Below are 21,218 nucleotides of genomic sequence, written 5' to 3'. Positions count from 1 at the left end.
TGATGATTCACTTATGGTCCTGATTGAAAAGGCCCTTTAAAAATTCCTCTGGTTTCCAACAAACTTGAACCAAAACTCAGAAATGAGAAGTAGTGGGTTTTGTACTGGAGTTCCTGGCATATGGATATACAGGTCATAATGCACCAGTGCAGTCAGTAGTTGAAACAATCAGATGAAGTCAAAACAAGTATTCAAATCTAAAAATGTTTTTTTTCTTCTAGGTTGCCAAATTATTTAAATGCTGAAAAGTTATTGCAAGAAAAACAGGTGAAGTTTATGTAAAAAAAAAAAAGTATAATGAGAACCAGAAAAGTAAATGTTACCCAGTACCCTCAAAAATGGAGTTATGGAACAATAAAAAACTTAATTGTGTTAGGTTTTCATAGATGTGGAAGCTATGACACTAATAAAACCACTGATAACACTGGTTTAGTGTATGTGGGGTTTGAGTAAAAGTACGTGGCAGTTATTTATGCATGTTTACTGATTACTAAACCGAAGTCCATTTGTTTCTATCATGTAAAGATTTTTCACAATTCATTAACAAAATATTACCTAGGTATTATATGCAAATGTGTACATAACTATAGTTTCTGCAATGGTTTACAAGTTTTATACACCTATATTCATAATAAGTATCAAATATTTGCCTCAAATACAGATTGTGCATGTTTAACCCGTAACTACACACGGCAAGGTGGCCAACCTTGACACAGGAAGGTAGACTGCCCTCAACCCCGCTCTTCTGGCCCGTCTGCGATTCCCAGAATTTTATTTTCTGAGTGGAATCTAGGAGACTCCGGTGTCTAATTATGGGTTAAACTTGTCTGAGCATGCACTCACTTGTTTGTACAGTCCACTCAACCACAGAGCCTATATAAGTGGCACATCCCTTATGTGGTCACAGTACTCCTGTAAAAACCATTGTGAGCTCTCATTGCATGTTAGTTTTCTTTTAGTATGGCAACCAGAAAGTGTATAAACAGTCCCGACATTTTATTACATGTGGTTGTTTTGTTCCTGTAAAGCAGAGGCTAAATATTACCGATTTTGTAAAAAAAATCATTATGCATACTTTGACATAAAAGTAGGCGATCAGGATAAATTGTGGGCACCGCATAATGTATGCCATACATGTGTAGAACATCTTATAAAATGGAGTCAAGGAAAAAAGTGTGCTTGCCATTTGCTATTCCTATGGTGTGGTGCAAGCCAGTAAGCCATGCCAAATGTTACTTTTGTGTAAGTGATGTTAAAGGTTACAATTCAAAAAATAAAAAGAACATCAAATATCCAGATCTATTGTCAGCCATAAGACCAGTTCTGCATGGATCTGATCTGCCTGCAAAACCTCCATCATATGGTTCTAGTGAAACTTTGGAGTCCACATCTTCCACCTAAGCAGAAGCTAAAGAGGTTAGTGAAGAGGAATGTTATCAATCAGAAAATATTTTAATGCCACAGCAATTCACACAAGTCTAACTAAATGATTTAGTAAGGGTCTTTCAAAGTATGCTGCTGAAATTCTGGGATCCAGACTTCAAGCAAAGAACTTACCTGCTCCAGGTACATCATTTTCCTGGTACAGAAATCGTGAAAGGGAGTTTATACAGTATTTTTCACAAGAAGGTCCTCTCATATATTGCAGTGATATCGCTGGTTTAACAAGTGCCTTAGAAACTCCATCATATGGTTCTAGTGAATGGAGACTATTTATAAACTCCAAGACTAGTTTAAAAGGCATTCTCTTGTATAATGGAGATAAGTACACATCTGTGCCAGTTGCTCATTCAGTCTACTTAAAAGAAACTTAAGACAATCTAAAGTTGCTTCTGGAGAAAATTAAATATCAAGATCACAAATGGCAACTATGTGGAGATTTAAGTGTTATGTATGTTGTTGGGGCAACAGGGTGGGTACACTAAAATGCATGCTTTATTTGTGAATGGGATAGCAGAGCTAAAATGCTGCATTGGACAAAGAAGCAATGGCCTCTGAGGCACAATCTTACACCGGGATCAAAATATATTGTGCGTGAAAGTTTGGCGAAGCCACATAAAGTACTTTTCCTCTACTGCATATCAAGTTAGGCATAATGAAGCAATTTGTTAAAGCACTGAATAAGGATGGCAACTGCTTCAAGTACTTTTGCAGTAAATTTCCCAGTTTATCTGACGCAAAACTTAAGGAGGGTATCTTCATTGGTCCCCAAATTAGAAAATGTTTTAGACAATCAGTTTGAAACTACTATGACTGATGTTGAAAAGGAAGCCTGGATTGCTTTTAAAAGTGTAATGGAAAACTTTCTAGGAAATCATAAATCACAGGATTATGAGAAAATTGTTCAAAAAGTTTTGCAATTTAGGTTGCAATATGAGCATCAAAATTCAATTTTTGCATGCCCATCTTGATTTTTTTCCCGAAAATCTTGCACAGATGAGCAAAGAACAAGGGGAGAGATTCCATCAGGGCAAAGGAAATGGAGCAGAGGTACCACGGAAGGTGGAATACAAGCATAATGGCCGACTACTGCTGGTGTTTAAGAGAGAAACCCGGCACTGTACATAAAAGAAAAATGATTAAATGTTCTTTTCAAACAAAGACAAAGTTCTGATTAATGAAAGTTTCAGAATTTTGATTAATACTTGTTAGTATTAATATGTATTTTTTGATATATGAAAATGTAATCCTATCAATTTGTCATTACTAAATACAATAAAGTTATATACTTTTGTAAAAAATAATACTTTTTTTATTTCTTAAATTGTGATGTATATGGATGTGATAGAAAAAAAAAATAAAAAAAAAACAGCCATATTTGAAATCATAGCAACATATTTCGGTAGTAGGACCTATTGAAATTCAAACCCCAGTGAACAAACTTAAATTTGTAAACTAATGTAATTTATGGGAAGCATTCTAAGCAGTTAAAATCACTCCAAAAAACTTTCCAGTGAACTAAAAGATACAAGGAGCCTCCAAAACTATTTTAAAATATACAATTTTCATTCTGTACTCGAATTAGTTCAGACACTCAAAGTAGATGAAAAAAGTTGAAGGTACATCAAGCTTAATGTCCAAGTTTGCAGACAATACAAAGGTTGATAGGGTTGTTAATGACAGTAAACTACTGCAACAGGATCTAGAAAAGTTGATCAGATGGGCTGGGAGGTGGCAACTGAAGTTTAACATTGACAAATGCAAAGTACTGCATATGGGTAGCAGTAACCTCAGAGTAACATACAACTGTGCAGTACTACTCAGGGTAGTGGAGAATGAAAAAGACTGAGTAATTGTTCAGTCAGATAAAGTTTTGAGCAATGCAGAGACTGCAAGAGTAACTCATGGGGGTCTTGTCAATAATATATAGGAATTTTTACTAGCAGAGATAAGGTGATTATCCCCTTGTATAAGGGGATAGTCAGGCCACACCTTGAGTACTGCATACAGGTCTGGAGACCTCATTTTAGAAAAGGATGTTGAGCTACTACAACAAGTACAGAGAAGTGCACTGGGATTAGTGAGTGGAACAAAGGGTTGTTGTTACAAAGATAGGCTCAAGTTCTGCAAACTGCAGCATCTGGAGACTAAGCATTTGCAAGATGATCTGATTGAGGTGTTAAGACCTTGAATGGTTTGAGTAACTCAATGCTGATGAGATTCTTCCTCAGATTTACTGAGGAGGGCATAAATTCAAATTAAGGAAAGAGTTGCAGAATAGATGTACAGAAATTTGCCTTTGGCTAGCAGGTGATTGCTGAAACAAACTTTAATCTGTCACTGTGGAAGTTGACAGCTTAAATTCAAGGCTGATCTAGAAAAACTTTTGGAGTGAATTTTTGAAACTTTTGGCAGATTGGTGAAACGGGAAGTTTTTTTGGCTGATGCTAAATAAGCTTGCTTTCTTACATCATGTCTCTACTAATGCTAAGTTCATAGTCACATGAAATTGCTAAAAAATTCATATAATGAATAATATAAAATTTTTCCAAACCAAATTTTAGTCTGATAATATGTACTAACAACATTGTGCTGCACTGAGAGAAAAAAAATTTCTCTGTGAGTGCAGTTTGCCAAGATAATCTTGCTACCTTTTCACACACATTCTTATGAATTTCTATATTTGTAAACTAAGTGGCCAAAAGATACTGAATTTTATTAAAAACAATAGAATAAAAGGATTGCACTACTCTACATTTTTAAAAAAATTTGCTAATGTTTTCTGAGAAAAGGGTGTTTCTGAATCTTTTTAATGCCAATTTCAAAAATGACTTGGGTTTGTTTTTATCACATCAGGTTTCTTCAAAAATCATGAAAGAAGAATTTTTCACTAATTTTTATTTATTTTGGCAGAATTTGTGTACTGAAATTACAACAAATGCCACTTTTATATTAAAATACATGTTGAAAACACTTAAAAGGGCAGTGTGATACAAAGCCTACTAAACCCTCACCCTTCATTTTAAAAAAAAAGGGTCAAATTTTTTTTGATTTTCTTGCAGATCTTAGAGTCCCTCTTCAGCATCCAGTAACAGTCAGACATGACATTCAACCTTCCCTGACACCTCATCTCCATGTCTTTAATGTCCTGGTAAAATCTCTTGCCCTGTTCTTCACCAACACTTCCTAGATTTTCTGGGAAGTAGTTTGATACAGGAGTAAAAAAAGTACCTTTACACTCATGTTGCAGCCCAGCTTCTTGAAGTTGGCCAACATATTTAACTATATTCTTGTAGTCTGCAGCCTTGTTCTTCCCTAAAAAGTTCTCAACAAACATGAAACTTATCCATAAGTGTTTCTCTTATATTCATAGTTCTCCCAAAATTTCAGTCCCTCAGTGTGCAAGTTTAAGGTCCAACAAAAATACCTTGTTTTAGCTCTTCTTGGATAATCGATAGGAATTGCATACAAAGGTAGTTTGAAGCAGGGACCTTCGTGAGGTAAAGCTTTCACAAAAACTGTTTCAAACTCAGTTTGATGCACAAGGACAGTTTTGGGGGGGGGGTCTAGCTATAGTTTATGAACTATGTTCTTTAATGCAGGCAACAAACTGCCCCTATTTAGCTAGACCTTTACATTCCAGTGCTTACTAATTGTCTGACTGTCCCTCTCACACAAGAAGCAAGGCATTTGTGTAGTCAGATTGCTGTCCAAGTAATGTCTATCGCTTTAAAGTCAGACCAACCAACCATGTTCTTCGTACTTAACATTTGTCAACAACTTCAATTTCTCATATGTTTATTTCAAATGTAGGGGGCTCCTGGAATTGACTCATATTTCGATTGTGGAGCAACACCTCAGATTCCTCTTTGATAAGGAAAGTTTCCACTGAGTAGGATTATAACTAATTTCTAAATAGTTCATTAAGTCATTTATATTACTGCAAAAACCCATAGATTCATCTTCAGAAAAATAGGGGACTAGTTCTCTTTCTGTCTGTACCATGGGAAAATCATCCCATGTGCTCGAAGATTTGACTCAAGTCTAGAACCAAGGATTTCTGCAGATTCCTTTGGTAAAATTAGATCTTTTACCATATCATTGAGTTCATGCTGTGAAAACAGTTAAGGACTGGACTGTCTCCAAGCATGTAGACTTCAGTTTCATCTTCAGAAGATTCACTTTCAGCAGTCTGCTGCTACATTCTTCAATATAAGGAGGGCACTGAATCAACAGGTTATCACCATGTGGAACTGGCAATGGAAGATTGAATATTAGAATAAACAATTCCCTTCTTACTCTTTACATTGTATCCTGATACATTAACTAAACAAAAGTTTACAGTCAGTGGTTTGTAGGCTCCACCAAATCATGGCATAGCCTTTACCATTTTCCACGATGTTTATTCTACTAACTTTGTGGAGCCCATTGTTTATCTTGGTCACACCAAGTTCCACTCCAAAATAAACACATTTTTTACAAACACGTTTCTCATGTAAAGATAAATTCTGTAGTAACTTGTCTTTACATGAGAACTACAGAACTTCCATAGATATAACAAAATAAGTTCAGATTGTTTAAACAATTGCATGAAGACATTTTAAAGTTTCACACAACTTCAAAAATAAACTGAACTCAAGCTGATAAACACTGGTGCTTGGAGCTCTCAAGTAAAGAAAAATCACTGAAGGTAGTTTTGCTAACAGAAGATTTAGTTTACAAATTTCTAGCATTTACTAAATTAATACATTCAAAAATACAACTCATGACATCAATTTAAGTGATTTGTGCAAAAATGGTACATGATAGGAAAAAACTTCTCAAATCTGCAAAAAAAAAGATTTAGAAATACCTATTAGTTTACAACTGTTGAAAACAATTCAGCACGGTGTAATTAATAACATTTGTATTAGTATACATGCTTTGCTTGTGTAAAAAGCAAATGAAAGGCTTTATGCTAAAATAGAAAAAATAAATTTTTATTGGCTTAATAAAATGAGTTACATTTTTGTAAGAGCTATCAGTGATAAGAACACTTATGTCAATCAATGCAAATACGTACATAATTTGTTTACTATCTTATGTTTAAAGGTTCCATTCGATATAGATTGTTGGTGTACTGGTATATTCCGTCCTGTCTTAACATATTTAGTTATCTAGATTAATTTTTTTCTAGTTTTTTTGGTGTATTGTGGAATGTACATTCCACATAGTACTAGTAGTAGTGGCACTTGATGCAAGAAAGCAAGTGTAGGAGCTTATGCAGCACCAGCCAAAAAAAAAAAAAAAAAAAATATATCACACCATACCCTCCAATTGCCTGTCCAGTTCCTCCTTAAATTTATTTAACCTATCAACTTCCACAACGACAGATGGAAGTTTGTTCCAGCAATTAACCACCCGCTGGCTAAAGGCAAATTTCCGCACATCTATTCTACATCTATCCTTTCTTAATTTGAACTTATGTCCCCGTAGGTTCGTATTCTGAACAAGTGGGAGGATCCCATCAGAATTCAGCGTGCTCAACCCATTCAAGGCCTTATAGACCTCAATCAGATCACCGCGCAGGTGCCTAGTCTCCAGCCACTGCAATTTGCAGAACTTAAGCCTCTCTTGGTAAGAGGATCCCTTCATTCCCCTCACCAATCGTGTTGCTCTTCTCTGTACACGCTCAAGCAAATCTACATCCTTCCTAAAATGAGGCCTCCAGACCTGTACGCAGTACTCAAGGCGTGGCCTGACCATTGCCTTATACAGAGGGACAATCACCTCCTTTTCCCTGCTAGCAAAATTCCTATATATCATTGACAAAACCCCATGACCTGCCCTAGCAGCCTGTCTACATTGCTCAGAAAACTTCATATCTGACTGCACAATTACTCCCAGGTCTTTTTCATTTTCTACCACCTTAAGTGTAGTACCACACAGTTGGTACGTTTCTCTGGGGTTACTTCTACCCATATGCAGTACTTTGCATTTGTCAAGGTTAAACTTCAGTTGCCACTTCTTAGCCCATCTGCCCAAATTATCTAGATCCTGTTGCAGTAGCACACTGCCATTACTGTCATTAACAACCCTGCCAACCTTCGTGTCATCTGCAAACTTCGACATTAAGCCTGATATACCTTCATCAATATCATTGATAAATATACAAAACAACAGTGGACCCAACACCGAACCCTGTGGGACTCCACTAATAACATTAGTCCATGAAGAGCAGCACCCATTGATTACCACCCTCTGTCTTCTCCCACTTAACCATCCTTTTATCCATTGTAGCAACTTACCCTTAATACCATTCTGCTCCAATTTGTACAGTAGTCTTCCATGCGCAACAGTGTCAAAAGCTTTCCTGAAATCCAAGTATATGATATCAAAATTATTTTTTGCATCCAGTTCCTTTGTGACCACATCATAATAACCAATCAAATTTGTCAGACAAGACTTTCCCTTAACAAACCCATGCTGTGTCTGAATTATTGCTGCAGTCTTGTCTAGATGATCCTGCAATGCATCTTTAACCAGTGACTCCATTATTTTACCCAGAACAGAAGTTAAACTAACTGGTCTGTAATTATTCGTGTCACCCTTCGAACCTCCTTTGTGAATTGGGGATACATTTGCACATCTCCAGTCCGTGGGAACCTCCCCTGAATCCAAGGATGCTCTCATAATTATGGCTAAGGGTTTGCTTAGTTGCTTTGCCGCCTCCTTTAATATAACTGGATAGATCCCATCCGTCCCAGGTGCCTTTCTTATGTTTAACTTCAACAATTTCTCCTCCACTTTGCTCTCAGTTATTACAAAATCATTAAGCACACTGCTACAATTTGATAACCTTCTTCCATTTTCAAACTGTAATGATTCCTCACGTGTGAATGTAGATGCAAAATACTCATTCAGTTTGTTTGCTATCTGAGCAGGATCATCAACAGTCGAACCATCGATGTCAAGTGGACCAATCATATTCAGCCCCTTCCTTTTAGAGTTTATATAAGTAAAGAAATCCTTGCTGTTTTTCTTAGCATCTTTTGCCAAAGATTTCTCATAATCCGCCTTTGCCTGCCGAACCTCCTTTGTGACCTGATTACAGACTAGCTTATATCTGCTACAGGCTTCTGCGTCGCCTGATAATTTATATGCATCCCATGCATTTTTCTTCTCTGTCACGAGTCTCATTAGTTCATTTGAGAACCATTTAGGCCTAAACCTTGAACAATATTTCTTCATCGGTATGAAAAGTCTAGTAGCTTCCACGATTAATTCCTTGAATGCTTCCCACTTAGAATTTACTGTTTGTAACATCGTCAGTCGATCCCACTGTACAGAATTTAAAAACTGTCTGAGACCACTGTACTCCCCAGAAAACTGTTGGGAGAATAAGTGGAGTTGAGAGAACAGTTTTGGTTAAGTTGGGAGAACAGTTTAATCATGAGGAAATGTGCTTTGAACTTTAAGTATGCTTGAGTGATAATATATGTTTTGTGAAAGAACAGTTGCTTTAAACAGTAACTCAAGTTCTTCAGCAGTAACTCTAGATATTATTTGTTTATTGATGGAATAATGATGAATGATGTAACTTCCTGGGAACACCTGAATATAATTATACACTTATTTTAAAGTTACTTACTTTGTTTATGCAATAAATTTGGCAAGGCTGATATCAGAGTAAAGAAGAATGACAACTGTCAGTTGATTGTACTAAGACAACTGTTAGGGTTTTTACTGAAAATAAAATTTGATATCAGTGTAAAAAAAGAATTTAAACTCCCTCAGTAAATGGGATTAATGAGATGAATGAAAGCAGAGTTGTCAACATGAATACTTAATTTACAAATACCAATCATTGGGTATTTGTAAATTAACTTAATACATTTGATAATACAACTCATGGTATCAACTTAAATGATTTGTGAAAAAACAAATAACACTTCTGAAAATCAGCATAAAAAACCTGAGTTAAGAACAGCTATTAGTTTACAAACATCAAAAACCATGCAGAGTGGTGTTATCTGCCAATGCCCCATCTCAGTGAAAGGCAAGAGAAAAAAGAAAGGAAAGGATAGAACTTCAGTGACTATTCCACATAGCACCTAATAAAGAAAAATTAACAACAGGAACAGAAAAATGGTCAAATAATTTAAGGTAATCAACAACCCTTTAGAAAAAAGAACAATTAGCACAATTCCCACTGAAAGCTTCAAACCAAAGCTAAAGTCTTAAAGCATCTTTCCTCTTGCTCAGACAACATATAATGAAGGAAGGAACACAAATTTGCTTTCAACTAGTGGGTAGCTGAATCCTAAAATTCAATTTCCAACTGATTTTGTGCAAGTGAGTAGTTTGAATAAATTTAAGAACTAGAAAAATTAGAGGGGATTAGACAAGTGATGTATTTTTTTGATAATATATAAACTTGCTTACAAGATTGTAACTAAGTACAGTGCTCTTTAAAAAAAAAAAGAGCAAACTGGTCATCAGTAACAAAACTGATGGCCATTTTCCCAGCAAGCATAAACCAAAAATCCTCCCTATACACCTATTAAAAACTTTCTTCTACAATATGTGTGTGTGTGTGTGTGTGTGTGTGTGTGTGTGTGTGTGTCCAAAACAAATGCAGCAGAAATGCTAAATACAAAGGAAATCTTCATGATCAGTTTAAATGGTTCATGACTGTTACAGGCAACTCAAACTGAGAAATGAAATATGCTAATCTAAGATTAGCAAATGCTTTATTAGAAATATCAGTGAACTAACATGATAGTTATTGTAATGATTGGAGAACTGTGATCCTACACCAATACGATTTTATTTATTATCTTGCAGGAGGGGGGGGGAAGAGGGCACTGTGTGAGGGTGGCCATTGCAGTTTACTCTTTGCTTAATTTTTTGTCTGAACCTTCATTGACTAAATACTTTAAAACAGTATTTAGTAGTGGTTTATATAGCACAATATTGCAGCCTATCACACCCAGTCCATTAGCAGATTGAGGTTATTAAAAAAAATAACCTTCCCTGGTTATGTCCAACAATACTGCCTTATAATTTCTAACAATATGGGGGTCCTAGCAAATAGGACAACCTACCTAAAATTTTAACAGTAATAAAACTTATCACACAAGATTATTCTGTCTGTAGGACAATGTTCACAGATTGACTGGCATACTATGCAGGCCAAAAAGCATGGAATAACTTGAGGGGAACCAAATACCTCCATCTGAGATATTTGAAAGCCTAAGAGGATTTAGAAATTCCTCCAGTCAGACAGGAATCAAATCTAGGCCTCTCCAAAGATGCAGATGGCAATTATCATTCCAACTAAAATTTGATAGAACAATGATACTATTAAAATATTTATAAACTGGCACACTAATTACTTTATATTGCTGGTCTACATTTCCTGTCATTGTTGAAGTATAAGAGCACATTTATCCAGATTTACAACCTTAAGAATTTTGGCAGCAGCATTTATGGGACTCTGTTCTATTATATAGAATATTTGGGAACAATCCCAGAAAGCAGGTTTGCAAACAGCATATTAATTTCATTTATTACATTAACTATTTTATCATTAATCTTTCAAAGCATATACTTTTTATAGAAAAATTATTCATGATCAATATTAAGGATAATTTAGCTTTAGGATATGGTAATAAGAACATTTTAGTTTCAAGTCTATCCACTTAAACATTCAATTGAAACAACTTTTGATTTAATTGAACAAAAAAAAAAATTATGAATCAAGACAGGATATACAATTTAACATATGGAATTTAAAAAAATTCACAACCAATTCTTATTTTGGATATGTAATATATATACACACTACATAATTTAAATTAATCTATGTCTAGATCTTGTGTAACTTTCTTAACTGTTATATGGATGGAGAGGATTTTAATTTAACTGGAGTAAAAACTTGAGCATTCAATTCTAATTAGCTTTGAAACACTACATTGCTACTTTGGGATATGACAGTGATTGACATTTTCATCACTACCACAGCAGTAGAAATATCGAGATTAACAGATTACACAAATCACCTTGAAGGTCTAGTGCTTGTATTGCAACACATTACATTTTAAAACCAACACTGGAATCTGGATTTTATTTTACTTTAAGAATCAGGATTTTAAGAATCCCAGATAGAAAAAAAAAACAAGCTAAAAATTAAATCTATACATTAATACTGTACTTTCAAAAATATTCCACCTTAGTTCACTCTCCCTCAATATTTAAATGGAAAGGAAATTTACTCACCCCCTCATTACATAGCCTGCAAAACAAAGGAAGCAATCTTATTTTCAAAAAATTATTATTAGCCATATGGTACAAGAAAGCCTGAGGCTTATGCTGCACCAGCCAAGAAAAAAAGTTACCGAGAGAGAGAGAAGCAGAAAAAAATCATCAAGAAAGAAGAATGATGATATCCAGCTCAGGAACCTGGGTTTGCCAAGCCCATATTCACAAGTTGAGCCCCTGAGGTTAAATGAGACAGTTTTACTGCTAAATTATATGCACTTAAATTTTATTTGTATAATTAAATGCACAGGGCATAATCCTTATGGATTTTGATAATTAACTATATAGTATCGGTGTAAATACACCATAGTTAGCCCTCTACACTACATACGTAGTTCAAATATATGGGCTAACTATGATGTATTTACGCCGATACTATATAGTTAATTATCAAAACCCATAAGGATTATGCCCTGTGCATTTAATTTTCCAAATACGTTACCACCACACCCTTTTGGCATCTCTCATAATGTGGATATAACTTCACAACTGATGGCTTGTTGTATTACCTGGGTACCTGCCTACCCACTGATGAAGCCGCACAGCTTCGAAACGATCGTCTGGGTGGTGGTACCGCTGAAAATAAATAACAGTAGTCTTTACTAGAGAAGCGTTATTTATTTGAAGTAATGCCATAGTAGCTATGTTGTTGTGAAGGCAACCACATTATGAGATACAATTAAAACGATGCCCTCTACATTACATATGTATAGAGGGCATCGTTTTAATTGTATGGTATATTTACACCAATGCTATATACTTAATTTTATATACTGCCCCTATATCAAAACATTTTTAGTGATCCTAAGGTATTTAGAATGGATTATTTAGTAAGCATCTTATTCTAGATCAAATCAGATGTAACATGACAAATTGAAGGAAGCCGACAATTCATAATCTTTTGCTAGATACCAAAAGATTGAGGTCCAGGGAATGAACAAATATCAGGCTGCCAAAAAAAAAAAAAAAAAAAACTCCTCACCAACTACTAATCCTCCACAATGAGGATACAAACTAAGTTCATTTACATGTATTGGACATGTCCAAATACATGAAATTCAAGTACATATATACTAATGCTAGAAGCATAGTAAATAAATTTGATGAATCTGAAATACTGATTAGATCATCAAATGGAGACATTATGGGTTTATTAGAGTGTCACTAAGACATAATGGATGCAGAATTTGAATATGGGGAATATATCTATAAAAAGGGCAGGAGGGGATGGGTTATGCTCTTAGTTAAGCATCTTAAATTTAAGATAGTACATCCAATCAACAAGGGTGGCCAGCACAATGCTGAGTCAGTCTGGTGACATAAAAACTGGGAAAACAAATAAATAGAAGTGTGTTATAGGCCTACTGATTTAGGAGTATAACAAACTATAGAGAGAAATAGTGGGCCAGTAAATCAGAATGTCTTATGTAATAGGAATTTTAACTTTCCAGATATTGAAGAACTTGTGGATTAGTCATTCATTATCAAGTCTTGTGCATTTACTGGATGACTGTTTTCTATAGCAGCACATCAGAAAAGCAACAAAAAACCATATTCTTCATCTGAACATCAGCAGCAATTCTTAAAGCATTAAGAACCAGCAGGTAAAAAACCCTCTGGGTGGCAGTTATCAGTGTGCTGATGCGGGATTTACTTAAAGACACAAGTACTGTCACATGTAAAGGGAAGGGCTTTTGCTTTCATAAGGGTGACCATAGTGGCTCAAACAGTCAGTTTCAAATTTGCTACAGTGGGGCCAACTAGTGATATTACCAACAGAAGATTAAGAAATACTATTCCAAACTAAGATTTAAATGGATGTCAGCTGAACTGATAAGACTTAAATGACATTACATTGAAAATAAAAGGATTTCTCTAAAAAATCCATAAATTTCTACCTCTTAATCTGAATTTGCCTTTTTTATTATAATATTTACATTAAACACAAATGACAGAACACTTCAAATATGTTGAAGTAATTGACAAGCTTACAGCCAGACAGAAATATTATATTAAGATTTCCCATACTTTTCTCAGTGTGGTAATGAAATGAACATCAGCTAGAAGTTAATTTCATTAGTTAGTGCATGTTTATTGGTATGGCTCCAGAAAAGCTGATAGCTTGGCCAATTGCAGATAAAATTAGGATTTTGCAAGCTGTGTATAATGGTGTGATTTTAAAGACTGACATCACCAAAATTTCAGCATTATTAAGAGTACTGTTCACTATTCTGAAAGATCAGAAAAAGATTGAAAGTTTAATCATCCTGTGATCAGAGACAGATCACAGGATAAGTGAATAGAAAAATTCTGCTGTTTGTGGATAACTGCACCTCTCAGTGTCAAGTAAATAACACTATGTGCAATCACTGAGTACCTACCACCAAATATGACATCAGTTCTTCAGCTACTTGATCAAGGTGTAATCCACAGTTAAGAAAAAATGCTATTAAACAAAATTGTGCCACCTTGAAAGCAAAATTAATTGTGAAATCAACATCCACATGGGATGAATTTGATGAAAAAGTGATTTCCAACTGTTTCAAACTGCCTTGAATGATGTAATGTGTGAAGTTTCACATGCTTCTTCCTCTTAATTGCAAAGAACAGTCTGATAACAGGGAAAAAAATATGAGCATGAGCATCATAACCTAAATTTACAGGAAAACTTAAGCTTCAAAGGTTATGCAGACTTAAATGTTTCAGGATATACACAAATGAAAAGGAACCCGTTGCAGACATAATGGAATCTTCTGAAATTTGTTGAGATGAAGATGAGTAACCTAGCATGGCTGAACAAGAAGTTTCAGTGAAAGATGCTCATCAAGGATTACAACTTATGTCAATTTTTTCAAGTGCAGCCTAACTGCTATCACACACCTTCATAATTCTCTTTTAAAATGTGCTCTTCCATTGAAACAGCATGCTCTGACATTATTTTAAATGTATGAAACAATTCTCTTGTTAGGTCTTGATAGGTATGTAGCAAAATTTACAATCAATTTTCTTGTTTAATACTGTAGTACATATTGTAAATAAGATTATACTATATTGTATTAGTAGAATTACACTAAATGTTTAAGCTTTTACCTATTTGCTGATTTTACGAATGCTCAATATAACATCCTTTTGATATGACTGTTTTTCTCATTTCCCCTATGGGGTCATTATATAGAGCTTCAAATGTATATCAAATTACCTTTACAGATATGCTACCTTTTCAATGATACAATTAAACACATTTTCTCCTTTTTGCAATTCAATCTGCACACTAAACAATTCTACATACAGACAGTTGTATCCCCATTTAACCTAATCTGCCACCATTATTTACTTCTTTGTAGACTAAATTCTTCCATTATGTGTAAAACTTTTTTTGCTATTTTTTTTATCTGCTCCATATTTTATATCAACTTCAAGCTGCCACATAAAAAAAACCCAAAATTAGTATTTATCCCAAATGTCAATCAATGGCTCTCAATTAGGTGAGAGGCCATCTAGCAATGCAAAAAATGAGTAAATAATCTATTAAAAAAAGATTTGTAGCTAATGAAGAATGCTCCCCCTTCCTTAAATTATCACCTCCAAGGGAACTTGGAATCTTTTTTCTTCTGCTCTCCATAAAGCTACTTTATAAAAAAAAAAGTTATCTGCTGCAACTTTTGTAACAGAAAAAAAGAACACTGATGATATTACAAAAGGAGCAGCATAAAAGTAACGTCTCCTATTTTCTTCTTCAGAAAATTTAATTTCTACAACTATGCCTTTTATATCAATCATTAATAAACACTTTTTCCACAAAGTCACCATTTTCTATGCACTTCTGCCACCTGAGTCAGATGCTATATTCCAATCCTGTAAAAGTCCTTACTCTTGCTCTGGAGGGCTTCATCCCAAAACACTGTCACCATGACTTTACTGACAGAAGGCTGTCTTTTGAACTTCTTGCATGGTGAATTTTTATGGTGCAACTCCACCTGTTTCTTTTTTTGAGGGTCATAATGGTGGACCCAGATTTCATCACCTGTGACTGCATGAAAGAAAAATTTGACTCTCATAGCACTGGAGAAGTTCCATACAGATGACTTCCTGGGCTTCACTTCGTACTCTTGTGTCAGCATTTTTGGGACCCACTGGGTGCAAACCTTGTAGCCTAGTTTCTTTGATGGTTATCACAGTAGGTTTCCCCTACATTGCACAATTTGCATGTTGTAATGTGGCAGTCCTCTCTGATCAGAGCATCAATCCAGCTCTTGTCTGTTGTCACTGACATTAGTGGCCAGCTGTTCCACAGCTTGTCAATAATCTTTCCCCACTCTTAAAGTGTCTTACCCAATGTCTGTACTCACATCTACAGTATTGTCACCATAAATATTTCAGATGTATGGATTTCAAAAGGGGTCACTTCTTGGTAAGAAATTCAATCACCACTCTTTGCTTGATACATACACTAAGTGATCACTGAATTATGACCACCCCTATGAAAACTGAATGCTACCCATTGATCATGTGAGGTATGCAAGTGCGGAGTTAGTCGACCTATGTAGCATAGATAAGGTGTCGGTGGTTCAGTAGATAGTTAAATTGCAAGCGTGATGGGTTAAAGGAAGGATTTATCGGACTTTGATAAAGGACAGATTGTGGGTGCTCTATGACTGGTGCCTCGATTTCCCAAACAGTTGAACTAATGGGATGTTTGAGAGCCGCTGTAGTTAAAGTGTACCAGGACTGGCATCAAAATGGTCAAACAACCACCCGACAGCAAAACTACAAAGGTCAGTGAGAGGTTGATGCTAGAGGTGAGCACCAGGTACAATGACTCTTACAGGTGCAGCATTATTGAGTTGACTACACAATACAACATGGGCCAACCTGGAACAATATCTGGCATGACCATGTGTCGCATGCATGATCTATACCAGCAGATGACCTGTACAGCATACTCTCCTAACCAAGGTTCATCGGTGTAAAAGACTTGTCTGGTGCAAAGAGCATGCAAGTTGGACATTAGAAGACTGGAAGGTGTGCTGGTTGGATGAGTCATGTTATTTACTCCACACTGAATGGTCGTGTACAGATTTTGCATCAACAACATGAGGCTCTTGATCCATCATGCATGGTATCAAAAGTACAGGCTGGTGGAGGCAGTTGTATGGTGTGGGGCATGTTTCACTAGCAGGAACTTGGACCCCTGGTGCATGTGGAACAACGTATCAGTGGTCTCCACTATCGTCAACTGCTTGCTGACTGTACACCCCACTATGTTACTTTTTCCCCGAATGGTGATGGTGTCTTCCAAGATGACAATGCACCAAGCCATCGGGCACTTGTGCAGAAATGGTTTGAGGAACACAGTTCTGACTTCCAGCATATCTATTGGCCTCCGAACTTCTACTGATATCAATCCCATAGAGCACTTGTGGAAACACTATGGAAAGGCATATCAGGTGTCTAAATATACCAATCACCTCCATACCTGCATTGCTGACTGCACTACAGAGCTTGGTTGGCCATACCCCCCCCCGAACACTTCAGACATAGTGTTGAATCAATGCCACGTCAGATAGCTGACGTACTGAGGGCAAAAGGAGGATCTACAAAGCATTAGGTAGGTGGTCATAATTTGGTGATCACTCAGTGTATATCTGTAACATCAACATTTTGAACTATCCGTGTGCTGCTTGTTTGTTTGTTGTTGTTATTTGGTTTTTAGGAGCATTAGCAACTAAGGCCATATTGCTCCGGGATATGCGGTGGTCATTCCCTGACCTTTCCGCATCCTCCGTATTTGGTGGTGACGGGCTCGAACCACGGTCTAATCAAGAAGCGTGTGCTACGCACTGCTGCTCCTTCCCACCTGGCTACGGAAGCACCCATGTGCTGCACTCACAAGACTAAACACTGCCATTCAGTATGGTGAAACTAGAGACCTCTAGTGACCACTCATCAACACAAAATTATCTACAGTGCCACATTTGAAAGAAAAAATTAGGAGGCATTACTTTTGCACTAGTCCTCTTTAAACTCTTGCAAACTTTCAGAAACAGATACTTTAAAAAACTTGATGCAGATCAAAGATTCTACACATTTCACTATCATGTAGGTACAACAGGAAAATTATGCATGTCATTATGAAATAACCAACTATATTTTAAAATTATTTGCTCCATTTGCACCATTCTAAGAAATTTGTATGGCATCTGAAGTAATGTACAGCAAACAGCACTCTGCATTATGTAACAACAGATCAGCATTAAGAAATTTGGTTATTGAAACATTATCTCAACCTAATTTCTTCTTAGTTCATTTCTGTGGTACACTGTCACATTAATTCCTCTTAAATTTTCTAAACTCTTTCAATGCTGCTGTAGAGAAAATATGATGCAATCTCTTATCCTGCCTTTCACTTTATTGCAAAACTAAAAAGAATTAACTTTATTACAAGATCTGTGTATTTGCACATCCTCTGAATTTTCTCATTAAAAAAAACTTTCAATAGCATTATCTATTTAACAGGATTTTGTAATAATTGTTATAGCCTCCAGAATTATTTAATTCAGTTTAGTTACATAACATTCCTGCATAGCCATAATGGCTAGGAGGGCATGCAATTTACAATTTGTTAGATTACAAATACAGTCATCCCTATTTGCACAGGGGTTACATTCCAGCAAACCTCTGCACAATGCAAAATGTTGTTTATATGACATAATGAGGGTTCTGTACCTGTACACAAAAAAAAGTGTAAAAAAATTAAGTCTTCATTCGGTATGAAAAAAAAATACAAACATGTCCATAAAATAAATCTTGCTAATATTATGTATAAATATAGTGCAAGCGCATCAGAAATACAAAGCTATATCTGAATAAATCAGAATATTAGTAAAACGGCATTGTTTTAAGTTCTCATATTGTGAATACCTTCACGAGTTGCCATGATATTGCACTACTTCAAATAAGTAATGCTTCACCTAAGGAGAAGACTAATGTTACTTATTCTCAGATGGATACCACCACCCAGACAGCACCATTTTGAAATATGGTATGGGATAAAATTCTGTTATCCCCATACTATCTCTATTAGACTTAAAAAGAGATAAAGATGTAGGAAAGTGATAGGAGAGATAGAGGAAGGAAATGCTGTAGAAGGAAGAAAGGGACGCTCACATTCCTCGAATAGGCAACGCTTCCCCAGTAGAGAAGATTGTTGTTACCTAGTCAAGGAAACTCAGCTCCTTCAACTCACACTCAAAGCTCATATATTCCTCGAATAAGCAACTCTTCCCCAGTAGAGAAGATTGTTGTTACCTATTCGAAAAAAAACTCAGTGGCCATTAGGCCTCCCAGACGGCACCGTTTCAGGGGTATTTTGTATTTGTGTGGGATAATAACTCAACTATCCAGTTGTATTCACAATATGAGATATAACAATATAAGGTATTCACAATATGAGATATAACTTAAAACAATGCTGTTTTACTAATATTCGGATTTATTCAGATATAGCTATGTATTTCTGATGCACTTGCACTATATTTATATATAGTCTAGACTCTCCCATAGCTTGAGGCTTATGCCCTAAATGCTTTAGAATCTTGCTAATATTTAGCTCTAGATTTTTAATCTAAATTCATTGCTCTTTCACTGTTTTCCTGTGATAAACTTGCAACAGTATCTGGCACTTTTTTGAAAAAATATTTGTTAAAAAAAAAATTGTTTGCTTAGCACTGTTTCTCTCTATAAATTACTTTGTAAGGAACTAAAACTAATGGCAAAGCTCTGCAAAAATTTAAACTCTTCTCCAAATCAGGATCCATATCCAGAGCTTTTGGCTAAGCTAATTTACAAGTCTTAACTCAGCTAGTCTCTTTGCAGTCAAATTTTGTGTGCATCTTAGTTTATCATTTGTTATCTTCAACATTGTGAAAAAAAATATTGTCCACTGAATTGTTCCCTATGAGATTCAAGAACTTCTGTGATATTTGCTGATTCCAGTTCTTCAAATCCCTCTCCATTAATCATTTTGCCAATTCTCACAATCTCAACTACCTCCAGCATTTCAACCATGGCTTCTTTAGTGACATAAGTTAAAAGCAGTTTATACTAAGTCATCCCCTGCATTTCCACATAGGTTAACACATTATCTTTTGCAGCTTTGAAACCTGGGGCAGTTTTCTTTTGAAATGATTGTTTGGCTTAGCACATGCTTCCAAAATAAGCCAGTCTCATCAGCATTAAACACTTGACTTGCTAGATAGCCCTCAGTTGCAATAATATCCTTTAAAGTTTTTTGGATATAAAGCTTCTGTATCTGCAATAGCTTCACCAATTAATTTTAGAGATTGTAAACACTTTTGCAGGCCAGTAAGGCCAACCCTTACTGACCTGAAAAACATCTACATGGATGGACCAGCTTCTTGTAAGAGATTAAAAATTTGCAAAGCTTTGGCACAAATAATTTCTGAATTAAGAGGCATTCTTTTTTGATTAAGATCTATCCAGAAAGTAATTTCTCACTTTTGTAGTGCTTTTTGCAGCCAATGATGTGAACAAATAACTGAACTTAATTTTCTCAGCATTTTCCCTAATTTTTCAAATGCTAGATTCATTTATGTTGTATTTCTTGGCCAATGTCACAACCTTTTCACCATTTAGCTCCTTAATGATTTTTAATTTTTCCTCTATATTTAATTATTTGTTGTAGCTTTCTTCATTTTAGGTACTAATTAAACACTATATAGACAAGAAATATTAAATCAGCAAAAACAATGTTTACCAATTAAAACACTACATTGTACAAACCAGAAAAAAATTGAACACTCATTCAGTGTTTGTTGTTTCAAAAACCAGACAAACACCATTTATTCCTGTTTGGTTATAAGAATTAGTTTTGAACACCTTTGTGATTTTTCTAAAGCACTTTTCTGGAGGTCGCAACCATAAAACAAACAATTTGCACTTTCCTGTTAGTGCAATCTATTATAAAAAGATAGTAAACGCAATCTTATTGCATTTGCGATAGCTGGAATTGTGGGATTTTACATTATTATGGTGAAATGTTTCTCCTTCAATGAAATCTTCAATCATGTAAAAAAAAAACACTTAAAATCTGCTCTTCATTCCTATTTTTGAATCTTCATAAACAAATTGCACAGGTAGCAAAATGCCACACAATCTAAAATTTTGGTAGTAGATACCTGACCATGCAAATTGAGGGATGACCATATTAGCAGACCATTTCTAGATACCAGTTAGAAAAAAATCATAGCAGCTTACCAACCTCTTATAATGAAGAAAAATTATTAATTTTATTTAGTATTTGGTTTTAGTACAGTTTAATTACTAGTTTCAATCCAAAATTGGTGCAGTGCTAAACAGACATTCACCCTCTTCAGGGAAAATGGTCATTACAATGGTCCCTCTGCTGCAGAATATCTAGGATAAGGCCTAGTGGAGGTCTAAAATTGTCTTGCTGG

General features: G+C 35.4%; 1 protein-coding gene across 1 annotated transcript in view; it reads right to left on the bottom strand.

Moving 5' to 3' along the window:
- The window catches only part of Gp93 (heat shock protein 90 Gp93), a 90,085-nt gene that overhangs the window by 56,785 nt on the left and 12,082 nt on the right, over positions 1–21,218 (bottom strand). The gene's annotated exons all lie outside the window — the stretch shown is intronic.

The sequence above is a fragment of the Mastigoproctus giganteus genome, chromosome 3 (genome assembly GCF_048544385.1).
Source record: "Mastigoproctus giganteus isolate SK-2022 chromosome 3, ASM4854438v1, whole genome shotgun sequence".
NCBI classification, from domain to species: Eukaryota; Metazoa; Arthropoda; class Arachnida; order Uropygi; family Thelyphonidae; genus Mastigoproctus; species Mastigoproctus giganteus.
This window is presented reverse-complemented; position numbering and strand designations above follow the sequence as displayed.